This window comes from Lissotriton helveticus, chromosome 11, assembly GCF_964261635.1.
Source record: "Lissotriton helveticus chromosome 11, aLisHel1.1, whole genome shotgun sequence".
Taxonomy (NCBI): Eukaryota; Metazoa; Chordata; class Amphibia; order Caudata; family Salamandridae; genus Lissotriton; species Lissotriton helveticus.
The window spans coordinates 997269460-997290691 of record NC_136072.1 but is presented as its reverse complement, the minus strand read 5'-3'; positions in this window follow the sequence as shown (position 1 = coordinate 997290691).

Here is a 21232-nt window from a genome sequence, read left to right as displayed (position 1 = left end):
CAAGCATTTACAATGAAATGGTTTCGCCTTTGGAAAAGTTAGAGCTATTGGCATTGTAAATGACAAAATTTGTATTTATGTGTTGGTTTTGAAAACAGATAAATAAATGGCATTGTCATTTACATTGCCATTAGCTTAATCTCTCGCAAATGTGAGACCTATTGTACCCTACGGATGAGCTCAGCATTACTACCACACACACACACCCAGAGCCACACACACACACCCAGAGCCACACACACACACACCCAGAGCCAGCCACACACACCCAGAGCCAGCCACACACACCCAGAGCCAGCCACACACACACTATCTAACTATCTGGACAGACGTCTTGTGAAGCATCAGGTTGGTTAGCAAGTGGTTCCTATATTCGATATGCAAGTTTTATTGACCACACTTCATTAATACACGAAGCAATGTCTTTTTTTTTCTACAAAAGTAGACTGTGCAGATACCTCGTGTGGCTGAATAATGCCAACTGAAAACCTAGGCTCAAATCCCAGCGTCCACGTTTACCCAAATTGTATGATCCTGGGCAGACCACCCTGCAGCGTAGTGCCTCGTGTTTCTTCTCTGGCAAATTTGGGAACAACAAGAGGTGATTCTCTTCATGTTATGCACTGTAAAAACTTTATTCATATGTGTTTAAAGATATTATGATGTTTCTCAGTATCTAACAAGGCCAGATTGTATGCTGGGTTTGGCCAGGGACTATGGTGTGCATGTGATTTTTCTAAATTGCCCCACTGTACTTGCACTGTTGTTGTATTTCTAGCACTATGGAAACGTGTCTCTGCCCCTCTCACATCTCTCTGCTTCATGCCATAATACTGCCCACAGACACCCAATAAAAGGCAGATTCTACCAATCATGCACAAAAAGATTTAGCTGTTTACTCAATTCCCTAGAAAGCGCTCCGAAGCCTCGTTCGTCATAGAAAGCGCTATTGAAAATAAAATGCTAACAAGGAATGATAATACTATGGGGCGGTGGGTTAAACAAGCACTGAAATACAATTAAGTAGTCACTTCTAAGCTGATGCTTGAACAGCGCACGACAATAGCACACAGAGAAGTCCGCATCATGCCTCACCATGAAAACACCTTCTAACAATGCCCACCAATACCAGACACCTAAAAGCTTGCTGCTTCTTGACTAACTAGATCATATTATAATTTTTAATATCAACTGTATAGTAAAGTTATGGCTATATAAATGCAATTACAATACAATTATGCTATTTTTATATTTTTAGTAAGTCAGTGAGAGACTGCACAGGATACATAGAGCATGGGCTGGGGTGAGGCTCAGGGGAAGAGTGGGCAGAGCAGCGGCTTAACGAAAGGTGAGGGGGCTACCCACTTTCTGGACCCTGTCCGGAGCTTTCAGTGCACCGGCCTGCCACACCTGCAAAATTCCGGAGGGTGCCCCCTGGAGGTTGTGGGACCTCCGCATTGCGGAGGCTATGGGGATAATCTTACTTGCTGGGGTAGAGGGGCAAGAGACAAAAGGGGTAAACAGGGTAGAGAGCAAAAGATAGGGCTAGATAGCATGAGACAGCTAGTAGGGTGCAAAAGCATGTTGTGCAGCGCTGCACTGGTGCTATTTAAAACCGGTACTTAGAAAACGAAAGAAACCGAGGGACAGAAAGAGGGGAATTAGAGCGATGACAGAAGACACCCAGTGACATCCTACACACAAGAGACTGCTAAGAGCAGAGAGCAGGGGGCTGGACAGGCCTGAGAGCCGGAGGGGGGGGAGGAGTATCGACACAATGGAGAGAAACCTGGAAAGAATGAGGAAGTGAGGCCGTCCCCAGAGTTCCGTTGTCCCAGGCTCGTCCCCTCCCAGACACACCTGCACTTCAAGCGCTGATGACCACTTTCAGCTTCGTGGCACACACTGCACCCTGTCACAAGGTCACAGTGTGCGACAGTTAGAGCAGCCTCCGTCTTAAGCACAGCGCAGCCTCACGCTGCATGAAACCTTGAATAAAGAAAGGAATCAAGGCGCTGTGCAGGGGGGGCTGAACTCCTGATGTCACCAAGGTCACAGTGTACGATAGTCACCGCAGCCGCCGTCCTAAGCACAGCGCAGCCTCACACTGCATGAAACATTCAATAAAGAAGGGAATCAAGGCGCTATGTAAGGGGGGCTGAATACCTGGAGTTACCAAGGTCACAGTGTGTGACAGTTACCGCAACCGCCGTCCTAAGCACAGCGCAGCCTCACACTGCATGAAACCTTGAATAAAGAAAGGAATCGAGGCGCTGTGCAGGGGGGGCTGTAGACCTGGGGTCACCAAGGTCACAGTGTGCGACTGTTACCGCATCCGCCACCCTAAGCACAGCGCAGCCTCACGCTGCATGAAACCTTGAATAAAGGAAGGAATCGAGGCACTGTGCAGGAGGGGCTGAAGACCTGAAGTCACCAAGATCACAGTGTGCGATAGTCACCGCAGCTGCCGTCCTAAGGAATCGAGGTGCTGTGCAGGACTTCTTCCGGCGGCGGTCGGCCTGGAGGAATGACCCAAAAGAAACTAAGAAAAAACACCGCCCACCGCCGCAATGACGTTCTACAAGGGGCGGAGAGGGAAAAAATCGCCGGAACGCCCACGGATCGCCTCGGACAATGACGGACAGATCTCTCTTCCAATGGCTAGCCGCTAGCCAATGGAAGTGAGAGGCGGGACAAAGGCACATACTGTCCCAACATAAGATTTCGCCTGCGCGAACGCTGCTGCGCAGCGGACGTTAGGCGAAACCTAAAAAGGAATCAACTGTATATCACCACAAACAGAGTTGTAATCCTCAGGGTGAAGACGCTGCTGTGAAGGAGGGTCTGAAGAAAGGGATCCACGTCGAACTCTGATGGAAAGAACAGGAAAGGGTTAAGTATACATCCCAAATTCTTTCTTTATGCTGACTTGAAGCTAGTGGTCCCACCGCCACAGTGAGCTCATGGAAAAGCCAACTCATTATACGGACAGTGGCGAAAACTCCCCTGTAAAGCCCTAGGGCAGCTGCTTTTCCCTGACCGCGGTCACTGTGGTCTGGGGTGTCCTGGCGGTGTCAGGGGTTCAACCGCGGTCTTTGCACAGGCAGCCCACCCAACTCATAGTACAGCAGTCAGACCACCAACCCCGTGGTGATCGGACCACAGGTACGGTGGTCCACGGACCGCCAAGCTAGTAAGAAGGCCCTAAGTGCTTATCCTACAAATGTGGTATGAATCCTGCACTCCTGGATTAACGTTTTCAAATCTTTGGTTGTATGTTTACAGCCTTTATCTGCCTGACTGTGTGCCCACTGATTGTCTGCCTCATTAGAAGTCATGGGGGAGGCTCGACGTTAGTTCTGCCCTAACTGGCAGAGAGGGTGAGACAGACAGGGCTAACGTCAGGGTGCCCTTTATTAGTGTAGGCTGACAAGATGTAACATCCTCTTTGGTGATTCTCAACCTGTCCCTGCATTTGAGACCTATGACCTTGATTTAATGATTGAGAATCCACAACATGTAGTGGGTGCAGCTCATTTAGTAATCAATTATTTTGCTTTGTTTTAAAGATAATATAAAGAACAGTGAATCCACCGATTTATCAGAGGTTGTCTTTGTACCTATTTGTGTGAGGCATTCAGGTCTAACCTCTTCCACCACATTTATTTAAGATCTATCTTAAATCCTTGAATGATTATTTATTTGTTGGAGAGAGCTATAAGGTTTTCCAACTATCCAGGGTACACCCATTGTACTTCTGTTTATCAGAAACTTTGTCTACAGCATCTTCGGCTCTGAATGACCATTTCGTAGCTGCTAACGTATGGACAGAAGGATAGCTCTAATCAAAAATGGTCATAAAAACAATGTTTATAAGGCTCCTCAAAAACTACTTTAGACTTTGGACAACTCAGTTGCCATTTGTAAACTCTGTAAACCATAGTTAATATTATTGCCCCATATAATGGAACATGTTATCAAGCTGAGAAAGATATAACACAGCAGGAAATGTGGACTATAACCTAGAGGTTTGAGGGACACATTTCACCCAGTTATGGCTGTCCTTTATCACCTTAAATGGGGCGGAAGTGTATGTTTTCATTGCTTGCATTAGAACTTGTGATAGCATTGCCAAGCCACACATCCATTATCTGCTTATTTCTTGTCCTGAAAATATTGCACGAATTGAGCACTCTAAGATGAACATTAGGCAGCTTTGGTTGTATGTTTACAACATCTTACACAACTGCCGAGTGGTCCTTGCAGAGATTCAAACTCTTGGTGTTCAGATCATGGTAGATGTTAGCAGTAAGCGTTACAGCACTGAGCAATCTTTTTTTAGGACAGTTTGTAATTTTTAAAGTGATTTTGTTTTAAATGTAATATGTATATTTTATTTTAGTAGCATCTCATTGGGTTTGTGGGGGATTAGGGTAGAAAGTTATTTAAAATGTAAGTTAGGCTAAATTGAGAAGCTCTGTGTCACTGGGGTACTTCTCCAGCTTGGCTCCCCTTTGGGATTCTCCTGGGGCCCCAGAGTGTTTAAAGGAAGTGCTGGCAAAACCTGTGAGAGAGGCTGGTTTGAAGGTTTGGGGAGACCTCCTTCCTGGAGGCACCTTTGTTTCTTGGTAAAATTTTGTACATAGAGTGGGAGCAGGCCTTTCCCAATTTAAATATTTCCAACTGGCAAGCTGGGTTCAACCTCACTCACAATTAAATTGTAAGAACGCATTGGGTGGCATTAGTTTTTTAGAACGTCAGCTTGCAACAAAACCCCCAGGGAGGAAGGAAGTTTCTTTTTGATACCAAGCTTTGTTACAGAAGGTAGATGGTGAATTTAGCCTGGCTGAGGTACTGTGGGGGGGTTCTTTCCCGGCGCAGGACTGTGTTCAACTATGGATGGAATCTTGTAAGGCCTTACACAAAGTTGTCAACCCCGCTAGTTAAAAAGAAACCACCTGTTCACCATCCACAGGGCCTACTTCACTCCCCATGAACTGACAAAAATGACTAAAGGGCCACCAGTGAGTTGTAAAAAATGTGGTCAGGTTGCTGCCACTGATATCCACATGTTTAAGGAGTGTCCATCCCTGGTTGCCTTCTGGGGAAGTGTGGGTTAATTTTTAACAAATACTTTGGGATGCCCCACCAACCTAGATTTACACCTAATCATATTAGTCTCTGCAGAAAATGTTACCGGCCCAGCGGGAGTTCTGCTCTTCTATACTATCCTACTAGCCAGGAGGCAAAATTGCATGAAATGGACAGAATCATCTCCTCCCACCTTCTTAGACTGGCAGTCCTCAGTCTTGGCGGTTTCCAAAATGGATCTTGCCAGATCAGGCAGCAATAAGACGAGAGAATTTTGGAATCTTTTGCAAGCTTGATGGGGTCCAGAGTCATTGCAATAACAGGGTTTTTTCTCCCCCTTGAGTCCTATGATTAAAACATGACAAGATTTTTAAAAAAGATTGGTCATTAATAAGTTGGCAATGCACACGAGATTGGTTTGTGCTAATAATTAAGACAGCTGGCAGATTAGCACAAGAACTGAAAATTGAAATTCAAGAAATAGAAATTTGTTTAAAGAGCTATGAAACACCCAGTGCCCTCAAAAAACATCTAGAAGAGTTAAATAAAATTCTCAATGACTTTGAAGTAACGTTGAAACAGAGCATGTACCAGAAACTAACAAAAGATGTTACCTGTTTCAGTCATGAGAGGATCTATCCATACATAAGAGATTATTACAAACCTCAGGAGAACCGTCATGAAATGACAACTGATGATGATTCATCCGATTCAGGATCCAGTGGATCTGACTCAAGTAAAGGGAAATACCAACAATACCGAGATGGGAGGAGCAACAACAGACGTCCTTGGTTAAACGGCCAAAGAGGATGGGGCCATTACCAAGGCACACCTCCATACACCATGCACCCTTTAGGACCTCCGATATACCCACATCAACAAGGAGCCTACCCTCAATGGAATTACCCTCCGCAGGTTTACCCCTTCTATGAAAAGCTCCACTTTTTAGGGCTACGCCAAGGGAGAAACAGAGGGAGGAACTGGAGAGGGAACAATGTTCCCTGGGCTCCACAAAACAAAGAACAACTCTGGATGGCAACAAGGAGCATGACAGGGGCCTCAATCAGCAAGAAATGAATCTGGTAGTCAACCTTACAAACCACATTCTAACACCGGCACAGATCAAAGTCCTAGAAAAAGCACTAGACTTTGCACCAACAGCAAAATTGGATAAATTCCAATTATGCAAAGAGAGGAAAGAATTCATGAGGAGAATAAGTTACAAATCTTTTTCAAAGACAAACAGAATGACCAGCAGGATGGAGACACTGGTTTGAGACCAAAATCTACTTTCACTCCACCCGAAGCCAATCTACCAGTAGAACTGATCGCCTTCGAAAAAGCTGTCATGAAAGATCTGGAAGAAATAGATACAGCAACCAACAGGGTCTTCACAATATCACCAGAGAGGAAAATGAGGTACTCAGACAACTAGCAACCAACCCGGAATTGGTTATAAAACTAGCCGATAAAGGAGGGGCAATTGTAATACATTCAGCCGAGAAGTATGACCAAGAGTGCCTACACCTCCTCCATGATGAAAAGAACTACGAGGTCATCAACCAGGACCCCACGGAGCAAATACGAATGAAAATATCAAGTATGGTGGAAGAGGCACGATCACATGGGTGTATACCTAAAAAGGAAGGGGATTTTCTAACCACGACTTTGCCAAGAACACCTTACCTGTACACTATACCAAAAATCCACAAAAATCTGGTCTTCCCACCAGGACGTCCAATACTGTCTGGAATTGGATCCATTTTGGAACCAGTCTCCAAATTTGTGGACACTTTCTTAAGACCACTTGTACAACAAACTTCAACGTAACTGAAATACACCAAAGACGTTCTGCAATTGTTAGAAGGGCAAACATTTAACCCAGAAAGACAATTGTTGATAAGTTCTGATGTGGAGAGCTTATATAGGAACCTTCCCCACAACGAGACCCTCAACATCATAGGAGATGTCCTGTTCGACATCAATTGGGACTACCAGACACCAAGAAACATGGTTATGGAGTGCTACCAATTGGCACTCAAAGAACATTCCTTAGAATACTGGAACACTATTTGCAAAAACATGGGACCAGCATGCAGAGCACTTTTGCTCCTAGCATAGCGGGTCTCTATGTACATCAACTTGAAAAACAGAAGATCCTAAATCCCAACAATCCATTTCGTAACCATATACATATATGGAAACGATATATAATAATGACATATTGATTATCTGGGAAAGAGATTAAACCTCTGCCAGACGTTTCCTAACATGGTTGAACTGCCAAGACCAATTTTTGAGATTCACAAGCACTATCTCAAATGAAAAACTTGTCTTACTTCATCTAAACATATATGCAAAAGAGGGAAAATTAACAGCTACTATACATTTCAAAGAAACCTCTAAAAGCTGCCTACTATTGTGCAACAGCTTCCACCCTCGAAATCTCAGTGATAACCTCCCTTTTGGCCAATTCCTACGCCTATGAAGGAACTGCACAGAAATCGAAGATTTTAAAAAACAATCAAACGATCTGAAAATGAAACTGGAAAAACGACGATATCCTAAAAAGGTGATTGATAATGCATACAAAAGGGCACGCAACAATTGCAGAGACAGCCTTTTGGAACCCAAAATCCATAAGGAGGAAGAGAACCGCCCAGTATGTATAACACCTTTCAACACAAACTCCAATGGAATCACAAAAATAGTAAACAAACACTGGTGAATCCTCAACAGTGGAAGCATCAATCTACTAAAACCTATCTTCTCTCATAGAAGAGGTAAGAGTATCCATGATTTGGTGGTACATACCAGACCAAAAGAATGAAGAGAAGAATAGATAATGCAAACCACTTTAATGCCCCCTATCTCTGGGCATCATCCCTGTGGAATGTGCACTGTGTGCAAACTAACTAAGAAAAGCAAAGAAATCTCGTTCCATGATGGAAGCAAATGGGACCAAAGAAGTTTCACAACATGCAATTCAAAAAATGTGGTTTATCTGATCACGTGCCCGTGTCTTTTGTAATACGTAGGTAAGGATAGGGGAACACAAAAGTAACATTAAATGCAAAAAGAGTACCACCAAAATGGCAGCTCATTTGTTGGAAAAAGGCCATAAGTGGGAAGATCTCTCGTGGACAGTAATCGAACAAATCCAAAACTAAAGGTATTTGTTTGAAAAAGAACAACGGTGGGTGTTCTGTTTGAGGAAAAAGGCCTGAACCATGAGATTCCTTGGAACCATCTCTGATGTATACAAAATGTAAAACAGGAATCCCCTGGCAAGTAATGATCAACCAAAAAATTGACAGACTCATAAGGAGTATAGAGTACTGTAATCACCTCCATAACTAATACTAAACCAAGAGGAGGTTTATGCCCTTGGAAACTGTTTTTCTTCCTTTTTCTTCCTTTTTAGAGAAACTATCGTTTTTGAAACCTGAGGGTACCCACACTTTAAGTTTAAATATGCATGGTTTTTGCTTTTCAATCCTTATCCTCTGACAGAAAATGTTTTCCAGTTAATATTTTTCCAGCCTCTAGCGTGTTACTGCTGGGATTTATTCTTTCCCTTTTTTCCATTTTTCATAATTTGCCCCTCGTGTTTTTTCAAAAAGGCCACATACATAAATGCACATCTGCGATTACTCCATCCGTGCATCTCTCGCGTAACAATTTGTTTTTTGTTTAATAATTCCTTTGAATTCAACATCCATTTGGCCCCTTTTAAAACTCCTCCATAATAAGCCTCAAAACAAATATATACTTGCTTTTTCAACCGATTCAGTGTTAATCGTTTCAACAGGAAGTGGATCAAAAGGAACCCTGTTTTGGGTCCATTTACCGGCGGCCATCTTTAAAATTCCATGGTCTAGTGTTATTTCAACCGATTCACTGTTAATCGTTCCAACAGGAAATGGATCAAAATGAACCCAGTTTTAATTCCATATACTGGTGGCCATCTTTGAAATTTCAAGGTCTAGTGTTTCCAGTCACACCTGTCTCCTATCAAGTATGCCTCCTTGCACTTTAAAATACCGGGCTCTGGCAAACTTCAATTAGATTCCAACGAGCCACGAGAAGGTACTTCCTTTGGTGATCGCGCTCCTTCCAGCTTGTAAGTAGGACAATGGCATGTCCTTAAAAAAAGTCAAAGAGACCACGCTTGTTTGTTTAAAAACGACCATGGTGTTAACACCTTGTTTTTCCTTCCGTCCTTTTAAAATATCCACAGTGTCTATTTGAAGGCGCCCTACACCGCTTGTGTGAGCTCATGGAGCGCTAACGATTAAATTCTAAAGTATGTATTAGTATGGCACGTCCTTTTGAGAGCATGAATACAGTTATTTTTAAAAGACACACCATGAGATCACAGTGTTTGTGACTATCAGGCATATGTACATTTATTCTATCACCCATTGAGGTGTTACAGGGATCGTTTTTTTGGTCCTGAGGAAGAAAGCCAAGGGGATGGCTTCTGAAACATGTTGACCTTGTAGGAGGTGACTTATTATAGTACACCACCTACACCTCCCCATTTTTACTATTCTCAGCCAGGGAAGACAATAAAGTATTTTCGTTCCACTAGCCAGAGAGTTTTTAACCATCTCACATTTTCTTTTTACGATCCCACGCAGTACACATATTCACCAATCACTGAATAAAGTGCTCCTGCGTCTATGTAAGTCGTAGCACACCCCGTCCTGTAGAGGGGCGGGAAGACCCCAATGATGAAGCATGACACTGAATCAGGTTTCACTGTGTGAGGGGTATTTTACAATTTTTTGAAACATTGCTCTTCCCACAAATTGAGAGAATGAGCTCTGATCCCTTTGTACCATTTTTCATGTATGACTAAGCACTTAAAATAAAAATAAAAATAGCAGCACACACATGGGTGCATATATATTCACATAATACATGGTAGAATCCCTATGTTGGATAACAGTATCAAGAGGAGGACGATTCTACCTTTTTCCTTTTCACTCCCTCCTTTGATTTTTTGATTAGAAAATTAACTTGACCAGACAGAAATTCTTCCCATCACCAAATTATGTTTTAAACAGCACTTTGATGCCACTGGTTTCCATCTGAACTGTTCTCAAATCAAATACCTAGGCATTTGGTTTAACAACTCCATATTATATTCAGTTAAAATTAACATGAAGGATGTGCTAGATCGTATCTCTAAACTTCTCTCCTCCTGTAACCTCTCTTTTTTTTTTGGTGGGGGCTCCTTGATTCTATTAAAATGATGATTACTCCTATTTTATTATATATTCTTTCTATGATTCCAATTCCAATTCACATCCCAAATATCTATTTTTAAAAAATGGACTACCTCCTCTCAAAATTTTTATGGAACAATAAATAGTCTAGACCTTCCTTGCCATATCTTCGTAAAGCCAAATCTATGAGAGGGGTGAATTTTCCCAATTTTTGCTTGTATCATAAGGCCTTTTGTCTTAGCTTCTAAATGGCTCCTTTCAGAAGTCTCCCCCTTTCACAATTGAACGATCCTTACTTGCATCCTTTTCTTTCAAGGAAGTCCTTGCTTTCTCAATAAAGGTCAATATTACCTCACTTCCGTTATTTGAACACACTTGTTCATTATTAAAGCCTCATTATTGATTGGAAATTATCTCTAGGAACACTTTCCTTCAATCTCCCCTTTGGTACAATCGTCTCATTACCTTTAATACCAGACCTCTTTCTTGGAAATTCTGGAGACTTAAGGGAATTATATGGGTTCAGGATATGTTTGATGGCTTTTCTCCATGCTCTTTCCCTCAATTTCAAGACACCTATAAATGCCCTCGCTCGTTCTGGCACATATTTTCTACTCTTATGACAATAATCCTAGATGTTTTTTATTCTCTAGCCTCTACTGAACCCATTCCCATAACAGATTCACTACTCAAGTATTAACTATGTTTCCCAAAGCTTCCTTGATCTATAAACTTCTCCTTTCCCCTGATCTTGTTTGCTCTAAATCTAAAATAGAGGCTGCTTGGGAAGCGGATTTGGGATGTGTATGGAGCATAGATTTTTGGAACAAACTCTGGGGTAGGTCTTTGAAGATCTCTAGATCTGCCTCCACCACTCAGTCCATGTTCTTTTTTAATCACAGATTATACTATATGCCCTCATCTATCGCAAAGTTTACACACTCTAATGATGAGGTTTGCTAGTACTGTCAATCTCCTTTGGCTGATCAGATGCACCTTCTTTTTTCTTGCCCCGCTGTGGCTTCCTTTTGGAAGGATGTTTGTAAGCACCTCTCAATTATTTTTAACCTACGGACTCCTTTATCAAACATTAATCACTTTAAAGGTAGTTTATTAGATTCATTGGGATTGTCTTTACATGAGAAGGGTTTATTTGATTTGATGTTGTCCTTAGCTTTTCCAGAAGATCTCACTTAATTAGAATTTTTCAACTAAACTTTCAGTGAAATCCTGGTGGAACAACATTTGTCATTACCATAGATTAGACATTTCGCTTGCTTCTTCTGTAAAACCATATGTAAATAGGGATTTACTTTGGTTATCATTAACCAATTATTTAACTAAGATTTCAATTCATGTATCGCGTAATCGTTCTGAGAATTTCTAGCCCCTACAGATGATTTAGTCACTGTTTTTCTTCCCTACACTACTTTCCCCCTTTTTCATATATTGCATTTGTTATGTTTTGAGTATTTGTCTGCCTCTTTGATAAGTTTAATAAATATAATAAGTGTAATAAGTTGATTAGGTTTAATAAGTCTATAATGTACTCTCATGATCTTAAATTATTGAATTGTATTATTTACCCCCTCTTTTTCTTTCTTCCCTTCCCCCTTTTTCCTTTATTATTGCTACTATGCTTTATTGTCTGTTTTCATATTTTTATTACACTATTTATTTTTATTTTATTTAAGAAGTTTTATGTAGCGCTAGCTTGACCGTAAGGTATCGGAGCGCTTTTCAACAAATAAAGAGCAGTGCAAAAGAAAGCAAGTATAATACAATCAGCGAGGCGTTCAGGACACGAGTCAAAGTGGGGATGGCCAACCGCATATTTTGTTTTTTCATGGCCTATTCTTATGTAATTGTTACTCACTTAATAAAGCTTATTAAACATAAAAAAGAGCAATTAATATATCGAACCTCTTCAAAGTCAAACACTTGCTCTAATGTAGCTCACATTGGAGAAGGAATAGGAAATCTAACTCCTTGAAAGGCCAACACTTTTCCTGCTTTTTCGTACTTTAGAACTGGAATAGTAATCTTGGCTCCTCCAAAGTCCAACACTTTACCTACTGTTGCTCAAATTAGAGTGAGAGTAGTTTATGTAACCCCTCCAAGGTTAAACACTTTCCTTACTTTTGCTCATATTGGAGTGGGAAGAGTTAATCTAAAGCCTCCAAAGCCCAACACGCTGCTTGCTTTTGCTTTCATTGGAGTGGGAATAGTGAACGTGAGAGCTCCAAATGTTTCTCTAATTTTGCTCAGATTGAAGTGTAAAAAAGTAGTTTAACCCTTCTAAAGTCCAACATTTCTCTTACAGCTGCTCAGAGTGGAATGAGAATAGTAAATGTAACTCCTCCAAAGTTAAACACTTTCCCTGCTTTTACTTACATTGGAGTGGGGATAGTAAATTTGATAACTCCACCTTCCATCACTTTCCCTACAGTTGTGCAGATTGGAGTCGAAAGACTATATCTTACCCCTGCAAAGTCAATCAACCAACCAATCAAAGGGATTTGTATAGCACTGCTTGTCATCCATAAGGGTATCCAGGCACTGAGGTTTCTGCTGCTGAGTGTGGTCAGTCGAACAGCCAGGTTTTCAGATTCTTTCTGAAATCCTGCAGGGGAAGGGAGGTTCAGAGGTGGAGGGGGAGGCCTTTCTAGGTCTTGACGGGCAGGTAGGAGAAGGAGTGGCCCCTGCTTCTGCTTGGGTGGATGGCGGGGTCTGGGCAAGGGAGAGGGAGGTGGAATGCAGTTGTCTGGATGGCTGGTGGAGGGTCACCTGGTGGTTAATGTATGATGGACCCTGATTGTGAAGGGTCTTTAGGCGTGGGTTAGCCTTTTCAAACTGCCAATTCTTTTGGATGGGGCCAGTAAAGCTTTCTCAGGTGTGGGGTGATATGGGCCCATCTTGGGAGTTCAAGGATGAGTCTTGTGTCTGAGTTCTAAATGATCTGTAGTCTTTTGAGCAGGTATGAGGTCATTCTTACATAGAGGCTTTTAACGTAGTCAAGGTGGCTAGTGACATGAATGTGAGTGACTGTACGTCTGGTGTTGGCGGGAAACCTCTTAAAGATTTTTAAGAGAGTGCAGAGATTGAGGAAGCAGGCTGATCATACTACATTAACCTGGTTCTTCATGGTGAGTTTGCTGTCTAGTATGGTGCCTAGGTTTCCAGTGTGTTCTGTGGATGTGGCTGAAGGTCCCAGTTCTGCTGGACACCAGGAGTCTTTCCATAGGGATGTGTTGCTCCCGAAGATGAATACTTCAGTTTTGTCTGTGTTGAGTTTGAAGTAGTTGTACTGCATTCATTGGGAAGCATTGGTCATGCATAGGTGGAAATTGGCCTTGCTGGTGTCTGAGTCAGTGGATAGAGGATGAGCAGTGTGTTGTTGGCCTATGATATGGTGCTCATTCCAGAGGTCCTGACCAGGGTGGCCAGTAGGGCCATGTAGGCATTGAACAGGGTAGGGCTGAATGAGGATCCTTGGGGTATGCTGTAGATGATGTCCTTGGGCCCGATGTATAGGGTGGGAGGTAGACACTCCAAGGTGTGGTTTGATGGATCCAGGGGGTGTTTACGAGGAAGCGGGGGCAGACTTGCTGTGTCCGGCTGGTTGGTGGAAGGTCAGTCAATTGTTGGGTATACTGGTCCTTCATTGTATAGGGCTTTGTAGGCGTGAGTCAGCATCTCGAACTGGCATCTCTTCTGTATCGGGAGCCAATGTCGTTTCCTGAAGTGGGGTGTGATATGGGTCCTTCTGGGCAAGTTGAGGATGAGTCTTGCTGCTGTGTTCTGTATTGTGTGAAGCCTCTTCAGGGGGCGTGCCATGATTACTATGTAAAGTGAATTTCCATAGTCCAGCCTGCTGGTGAAGAGGGCCTGTGTGATGGTCTTTCTAGTGTTGAAAGGGAGCCACCTGAAGATCTTGTGAAGCATGCAGAGGGTGTTAAAGCAGGCCGATGAGACTGCGTTGACTTGTTGTTCTATTGAGAGCGTGCTGTCCAGGGTGATGCAAGGTTGCGTAAATGGTCCGTTGGGGCAGGCTTTGGGCAGAGACTTGCTGGCCACCATGCTTCGTTCCAGAGAGAGGTGTTGTTCCCAAAGATGAGGACTTCCAACTTGTCCGTGTTAAATTTCAGACAATTGTCTCTCTTCCAGTTGGCGATGTCCATCATGCAGGTGTGCACGTTAGCGCTGGCAGTGGAGGGGTATTCAGTCAGCCACATGTTGATCTGGGTGTTGCCGGTTTATGAGATGATGCTGAGTCCATGTGATCTAAAGGTGTGTGCAAGGGGGGTCTTGTAGGTGTTGAAGAGGATGGACCTGAGTTATGAACCTTGGGGAACTCCACAGATGATCTTCTTGGGCTCTGATGTGAACTGTGGGAGTTGGATCCTCTGGGTTCATCTGAGAGGAATGAATCTATCCATTTGAGGGCGTATCCATGGATCCCGTTGTGGTGGAGTCTGTTGATCAGTGTGTGATGGGAGACGGTTCCAAAAGCAGCAGATAGGTCTAGGAGGATGAGGGATGTTGTTTCGCCGTGGTTCAGGAGGGGCCTGTTATCATCTGTGGATGCTGTCAGGGCTGTCTCGGTGCTGTGGCTGGTATGAAATCTGGATTGGGAGGGGTCTAGAGGTCGAGGTGCTCCAGGTGGTGGGTCAGTTGCTTGTAGATCACTTTCTCAAGGATCTTAGCCAGAAATGGGAGCAGTGAGATGGGCGATAGTTCTTAAGCTCTGTAAGTTTGTAAGAGGGGTTTTTCAGGAGGGGTCTCACTTCTGCATGATTCCAGTCTTCGGGGAAGGAGGCCGATGTGATGGAGGTGTTCAGAACTTTTATGCTTTTGTCTCCGATTGCATTCTTTCCAAGGTTGAAGATGTGATGGGAACAGGGGTCTGTATGTGCTCCCAAGTGCACTGAGATCATGATGGAGATGGTGTCTTGCATGGTAAGGAGGCCCCGCCCCTGTCTCCTCAACGATTTTTGATGCTAGTGCTTCATTGAGGACGTTTTCCCCTCTCCTCCTTCACTTCTCAGCCATTTTTGGATCTATCGCTTCGGTGAGGCCATATTGCCCACTCCTCCCCGACTCCCTGTGCTTATACATGGGTCTGGGTCATTGCAACACTCCTGCACTAGGCAAATAAGTTGCGAGTGGTGGCAGGGCCCCCGCGTCTCCATAGTCCGCGTCTGGTGTTTAGCACATTGGTGTGGACACTTCCTCTGTTAAGCCCCTTTTCCGGCGGGGTATTTTATTATGTGTGGGGCATTTCCTCTACACAGGTACAGTGGATTTTATGTTCATTCCTCACTTCATACACACATAATGGGGTAGGTGGTTCACCACATGTGATTACTGCCCCATTTTCCACCAAGCTTGCATTCCAAGCCTGCTAACAAAGGAAACCTGTTCTTAGGTTTCCTTTGTTTTTCCATACACGCATCAGCTTGGCACTCATAAATTGGTGTAATTCATCGCTACCTCAGCTACCAATAATATTGCAGTGTATGTTGATCCTGTTGCTCTGCTCCAGAAATATTGGTCTGTTCTTAAAGCATGTGACTTACAGTTTCTATGCCTTATTATTGTGCACTAAAATTAGCTTATCTTTACACAGTCCTTTCAGCAGTTAGCGTATATACTATTCACTTTTTTATTAATACTGAGTACGAGTCAACTGTATATACCTTGTATGCAATTATGACTGTTAATCACAGCCACATTTGTCCCCTTTTGACCTCTTTCTAGGTTTTTGGAACCCTCCTCAAGTGCATCGAGGATGAGTTGCCACTAGCTCCCCTCAAAAGCCGGGTAAGCTTTGGAATGACTTTTCCAATATTACTGTAGCCACAGCATTTTTCTAAAAGCACTATATTGTTTGGCACGGAATGCAAGGAGTGTTATTGTAATGTTTTTATGCTTCTCATTAACTCAATTTCCGTTTATAGGGACACCGCTGAACATCAGCACACCACGACTGATGTACCAATTCATCAGTTGTCTGTATCCTTTGCATTTTAAAGTGTGAAGTTAGCATCAGAATTATAGGTCTTGTATATCAGGCAGCGTTTAGCTGCGTCTTGATGAAAGGCTCTTGTATAGCTCACCAACAACTTACGGTGTGCTTAAACCCATCCGTTGCTTACCATTAGTTTGTTTTATTGTCACTCTCATTTGCCTGCTTCTCATTTGATGGATTGTTTTCTTCTTCTTCTGTTTGTCCCTTCCCCGGAACATAGCCTCTTTATCGTCTTTTTGATTGGCTGACTTGTAGTCTTCCACTGTCAACAATCAGGGTCTACTTTTTTTCTTATTCTTTCAGCACTTCATGAGAGTGCATGTGTTTTATAGCTATCTCTCTTATCTGTTTGTTCTCACCTCATTCAACACCAATCTCCCAATGCTCTGTGTTTCTGTCTCATCTACCTCTATGCTCGCCAATTGCTTTCGCAGTAGCTCTGAGGTTTTTCTTTTATTTACTGCCTCCCTTTACCCAGGCTCAAGTGCCTCCATTGTGATCTCATTCCCACTCACTTCCCATTGTTTCTCCTTCCCCATCACCCCACCCGCTCCTTAATTGCTCCTTGAACCACTCGCAACCTTTTTTTGGGGAGCGCAGTTGACATGTATTGCCAGATTGCTCCACACAATGCTAAAATAACTTTTGTGCACCTCAATTTTTTTTTTTTTTGCCAATCAAAATGTCGTCCGCCTTCTTGTATCAGTAAATAAACAATCAAAAACATGGTGTCCTCATTATTCACATGTGCATAGGTCATCCCACAGACACAGAACTAGGGAATGATGCTGCTGCCAGAAGCAGCAGTGACATTGCACCTACTTTTGCCGATGCTACAGAGCATCGTCAAAAAGCATTAGAAAAGCCAATGCTAAAGAAAATGTGAGAGCTATTGCTTTGCCTTTGCACATTTGTGGTGATAACAAGGAACATTTCCATGCAAAAATGTGTTATTTCTGCATTTCTTAGTGTTGTAGTGCCACTATTTTCAGCGTTGAGGATTTGCAAAAATGCTGGTATGACATGCGCCAGTGCTCAAAGGAAAAGGTTGCTGCCAGGCTGGTGGAGGCAAAAAGACCGGTGGTGAAACGTCCACTGCCACGGCTTCCACGCCACTTGAGGAAATGTTTGAGGGGACCCTGCTACTGGAGAGTGTGAGGGGCGTGGCAGACTTTAACAGCTCCGACCACCCAGACCCAAGACAAGGTAAGAAGCATGCCATCACACCCCTAATACCTCCCTACTTCACCCACACACCCAGGAGAGACCAAGGCAAAAAACTAAATGCAAGTCCACTGCAGGCACCCAAGCACACACAGCAATGCATTATGGGAGATGTAGTCACATGCACCTATAAGTAGAGCAGTGACACCCAGCTAGGCTCAACCAGTATGTGTACATCAGGAAAGGCAAAATACAGAAAGTCAGGACCCATGTAACTACAAACAGTGTAATTTATTGCATGACAAATGCAAGGCAGGACACCAAGTTAATGTGTGCATTTACGTCCATAGCACCACCAGAAACACAGGCACCGATGACTGGAGGGGAGGATGAATCCCACAGCGCAGGGACCTCAGGACAAGTGGAGGAGGAGGAGGGCAGCCCAATCATCCATGCAAAACACTCCTGGCACATAGCAGTGCCACCATTGCAACCGCTGGAGGAGGAAACATAGGACATTGATGATGATGCCCACCAAGTCCAGGGACAGTCTGAGCCACAACACAGGGCTCGGTCACTTTCAACTCCCATTCCAGCTATACCATCCAGGCGCAGGGCACGTCCATCCACAGGTTCACCTGCCGCAGGAGAGGAGACAGTCTTCAGAGGGCTTGAGGGGCACATGCTTGAAGTGCATCACCTGCAGGGAAAAAGCATAAGATCCATTCAGAGACAAATTAGGGGGGGGGCTTCATGGGCCTGACGGGTGCCATGGACACACTCTGCACTGAGATAAGAGAGGACGGTACTGCTAGGTGCAGGGAGAGGCAGCGCCTCCACACACACCTTGACTTATACACAAGGGCTGTCAACTGTCTGGCCTCAGCCACCTCAGTGCTGTCGCGGTGCAGCATCAGCATGCAGCATGAGGTGGCAAACTGTAGCCAGGACGTGGCCAGGGGACTAGTACAGGTCACATGTCCTGTGGATGAGCTGCAGGCAGCTGCCACTGCTGGAACAGGAGTCCTCACTCCACTGGAGGATGACGCCCAATCAAGCAGGAGCAGCATCACTCCACCGCTCCCACAGGACAGGCGCCGTAGCGTGCATCATGGCAGGGCTGCAAATGCTACTGAAGAGGGCACTGTGCACTCAGGGTGAGGAGCTACGAGCCGTCAGCACCGGCGCTGCGATGCCCTGACCACCAAATGGCAAAGGGTGCATTAACCCATTGCACACAGACACTTGTTAAGTATTGTTCCTTGCCCCATGTCACTGCTGGGGCAAGGTCACCAAAGACCAACTCACTGCCACCCTCGCCCTGAGACCACCCGCCGACCCCACCGACCCAGACACCGCCGCGACCAACCTCAAACTGTGGATCAACGACTGCGCCGACACCCTCATTCCCCTCAAGACCTCCACAACCAACCACACCAACAAGAAAGCCGCCTGGTTCACCGAAGACCTCCGGACCTCCAAGCGCACCTGCCGGATGCTGGAGAAGAAATGGCTTCTCAACCGAACACCAGACAACCACACAGCCCACAAGAGTGCCACCCGCAGACACCACCAAATTATCAGGACCGCCAAGAGGACCGCCTTCAAAAACCGCCTAGACAACAACGCAGACAACACCAAAGAGCTCTTCAGCATCGTAAAAGAACTCTCCAACCCCAGCTCCAACACCAATGACATCCCACCATCACAAGACCTGTGCGACTCCCTGGCCACCTTCTTTCACCGCAAGATCACCGACATCCACGACAGCTTCAACTCCGACACCCCTGCACCCACCATCGAGTCCACCACCCCTGCGACCACCAGCTACCTGACCGCCTGGTCCAGCGTCAGCGACGAAGACACCATCAAACCCATGAACTCCATCCACTCCGGACCCCATCTGACCCCTGCCCTCACCACGTCTTCAATAAAGCCAGCACAATCATCGTGCCCCACCTCCGGAAAACTAAATCAACAGCTCCATCGAGACAGCAACCTTCCCGGAAAGCTGGAAGCACGCCCAGATCAATGCCCTTCTGAAGAATCCCAAGGGAGACCCCAAAGACCTTAAGAACTTCCGGCCCATCTCCCTGCTCCCGTTCCCGGCAAAAGTGACAGAGAAGATTGTCAACAAACAGCTAACCCGCTACCTCGAAGACAACAACATCCTGGACCCCTCCCAATCCGATTTCTGAGCAACCACTGCACCGAGACCGCCCTCATCGCCGCCACTGACGACATCAGGATCCTGATGGACATAGGAGAGACAGCCGCCCTCATCATCTTGGACCTATCAGCAGCCTTTGACACAGTCTGCCACCGCACTCTATCAGCACGCCTCCACGACGCCGGAATCCAAGAGAAGGCCCTGGCCTGGACCACATCCTTCCTCTCCGGCAGAACCCAGAGCGTCCGCCTCCCACCCTTCCGCTCAATAACCACCAAGATCATCTGGGGCGTCCCACAGGGATCCTCCCTCAGCCCGACGCTGTTCAATATCTACGTGGAACCGCTCGCCCACGTCGCACGACAACACAACCTCAACATCATCTCCTATGCAGACGATACCCAGCTGATCATATCCCTCACCTCGACCCCCACACCGCGAAAGCCAACCTCCACAGAGGAATGAAGGCCGTAGCCGACTAGAAGAAGAACAGCAGACTGAAGCTTAATTCAGACAAGACGGAGGTCCTCATTCTCGGACCCACCCCATCAGCCTGGGACGACTCTTGGTGGCCCACATCGCCAGGCGCATCCCCGGAACCCACAGACCACGCACGCAACCTGGGGGTCATCCTCGACTCCACCCTCTCCATGACTCGGCAAGTCAACGCCGTCTCCGCATCCTGCTTCAACACCCTAAGAATGCTCCACAGGATCTTCAAATGGATCCCTGCCGACATGAGAAAAACCGTCACCCAGGCCCTCGTCACCAGCAGACTCGCCTACGGAAACGCCCTCTACTCAGGAACAACAACCAAGCTCCTGAGACGACTACAACGAATCCAGAACACCTCGGCATGACTGGTCCTCGACGTCACCAAACGCAGCCACATCACACCCCACCTGAGAGGCCTGCACTGGCTCCCCGTCAACAAGAGGATCACCATCAAACTCCTCATCCACGCACACAAAGCACTACACAACACCGGACCCACATACCTCAACAACCGACTCAGCTTCCACACCCCCACCCGAAGCCTCCGCTCAGCCAACCACGCCCTCGCCACAGTCCCTCGTATCAGAAAAGCCACCGCCGGCGGCAGATTCTTTTCCTACCTAGCCGCCAAGACCTGGAACACTCTCCCTAACAGCCTACGACAGACCCAGGACCTGCTGGCCTTCAGAAGACTTCTCAAGACCTGGCTCTTCGACCAGTAGCAGCCTCCCCCCCCCAGCGCCTTGAGACACTCACGGGTATGTAGTGCGCTTTAGAAATGTGTATGATTGATTGATTGATTTCTTCACACTGTGTGTCCAACATGTGCGGGACATTAATAACTACATTGTGTGCTACACAGGCTGAGTTACGTAATATATCCTGAACTTAAGGAAATTAAACACAGTCTTGCATAAATGTATAGCATTGTGTCATCATTTCTCACCTAGAAATAGTTCTGTGTGATCTCATCTCGCCTCTGGGGTCCGGCAGCCACACCAATACACCGGCTGGCCTGCATCCTGGAGCTGGCCCTCCTCATCTGAT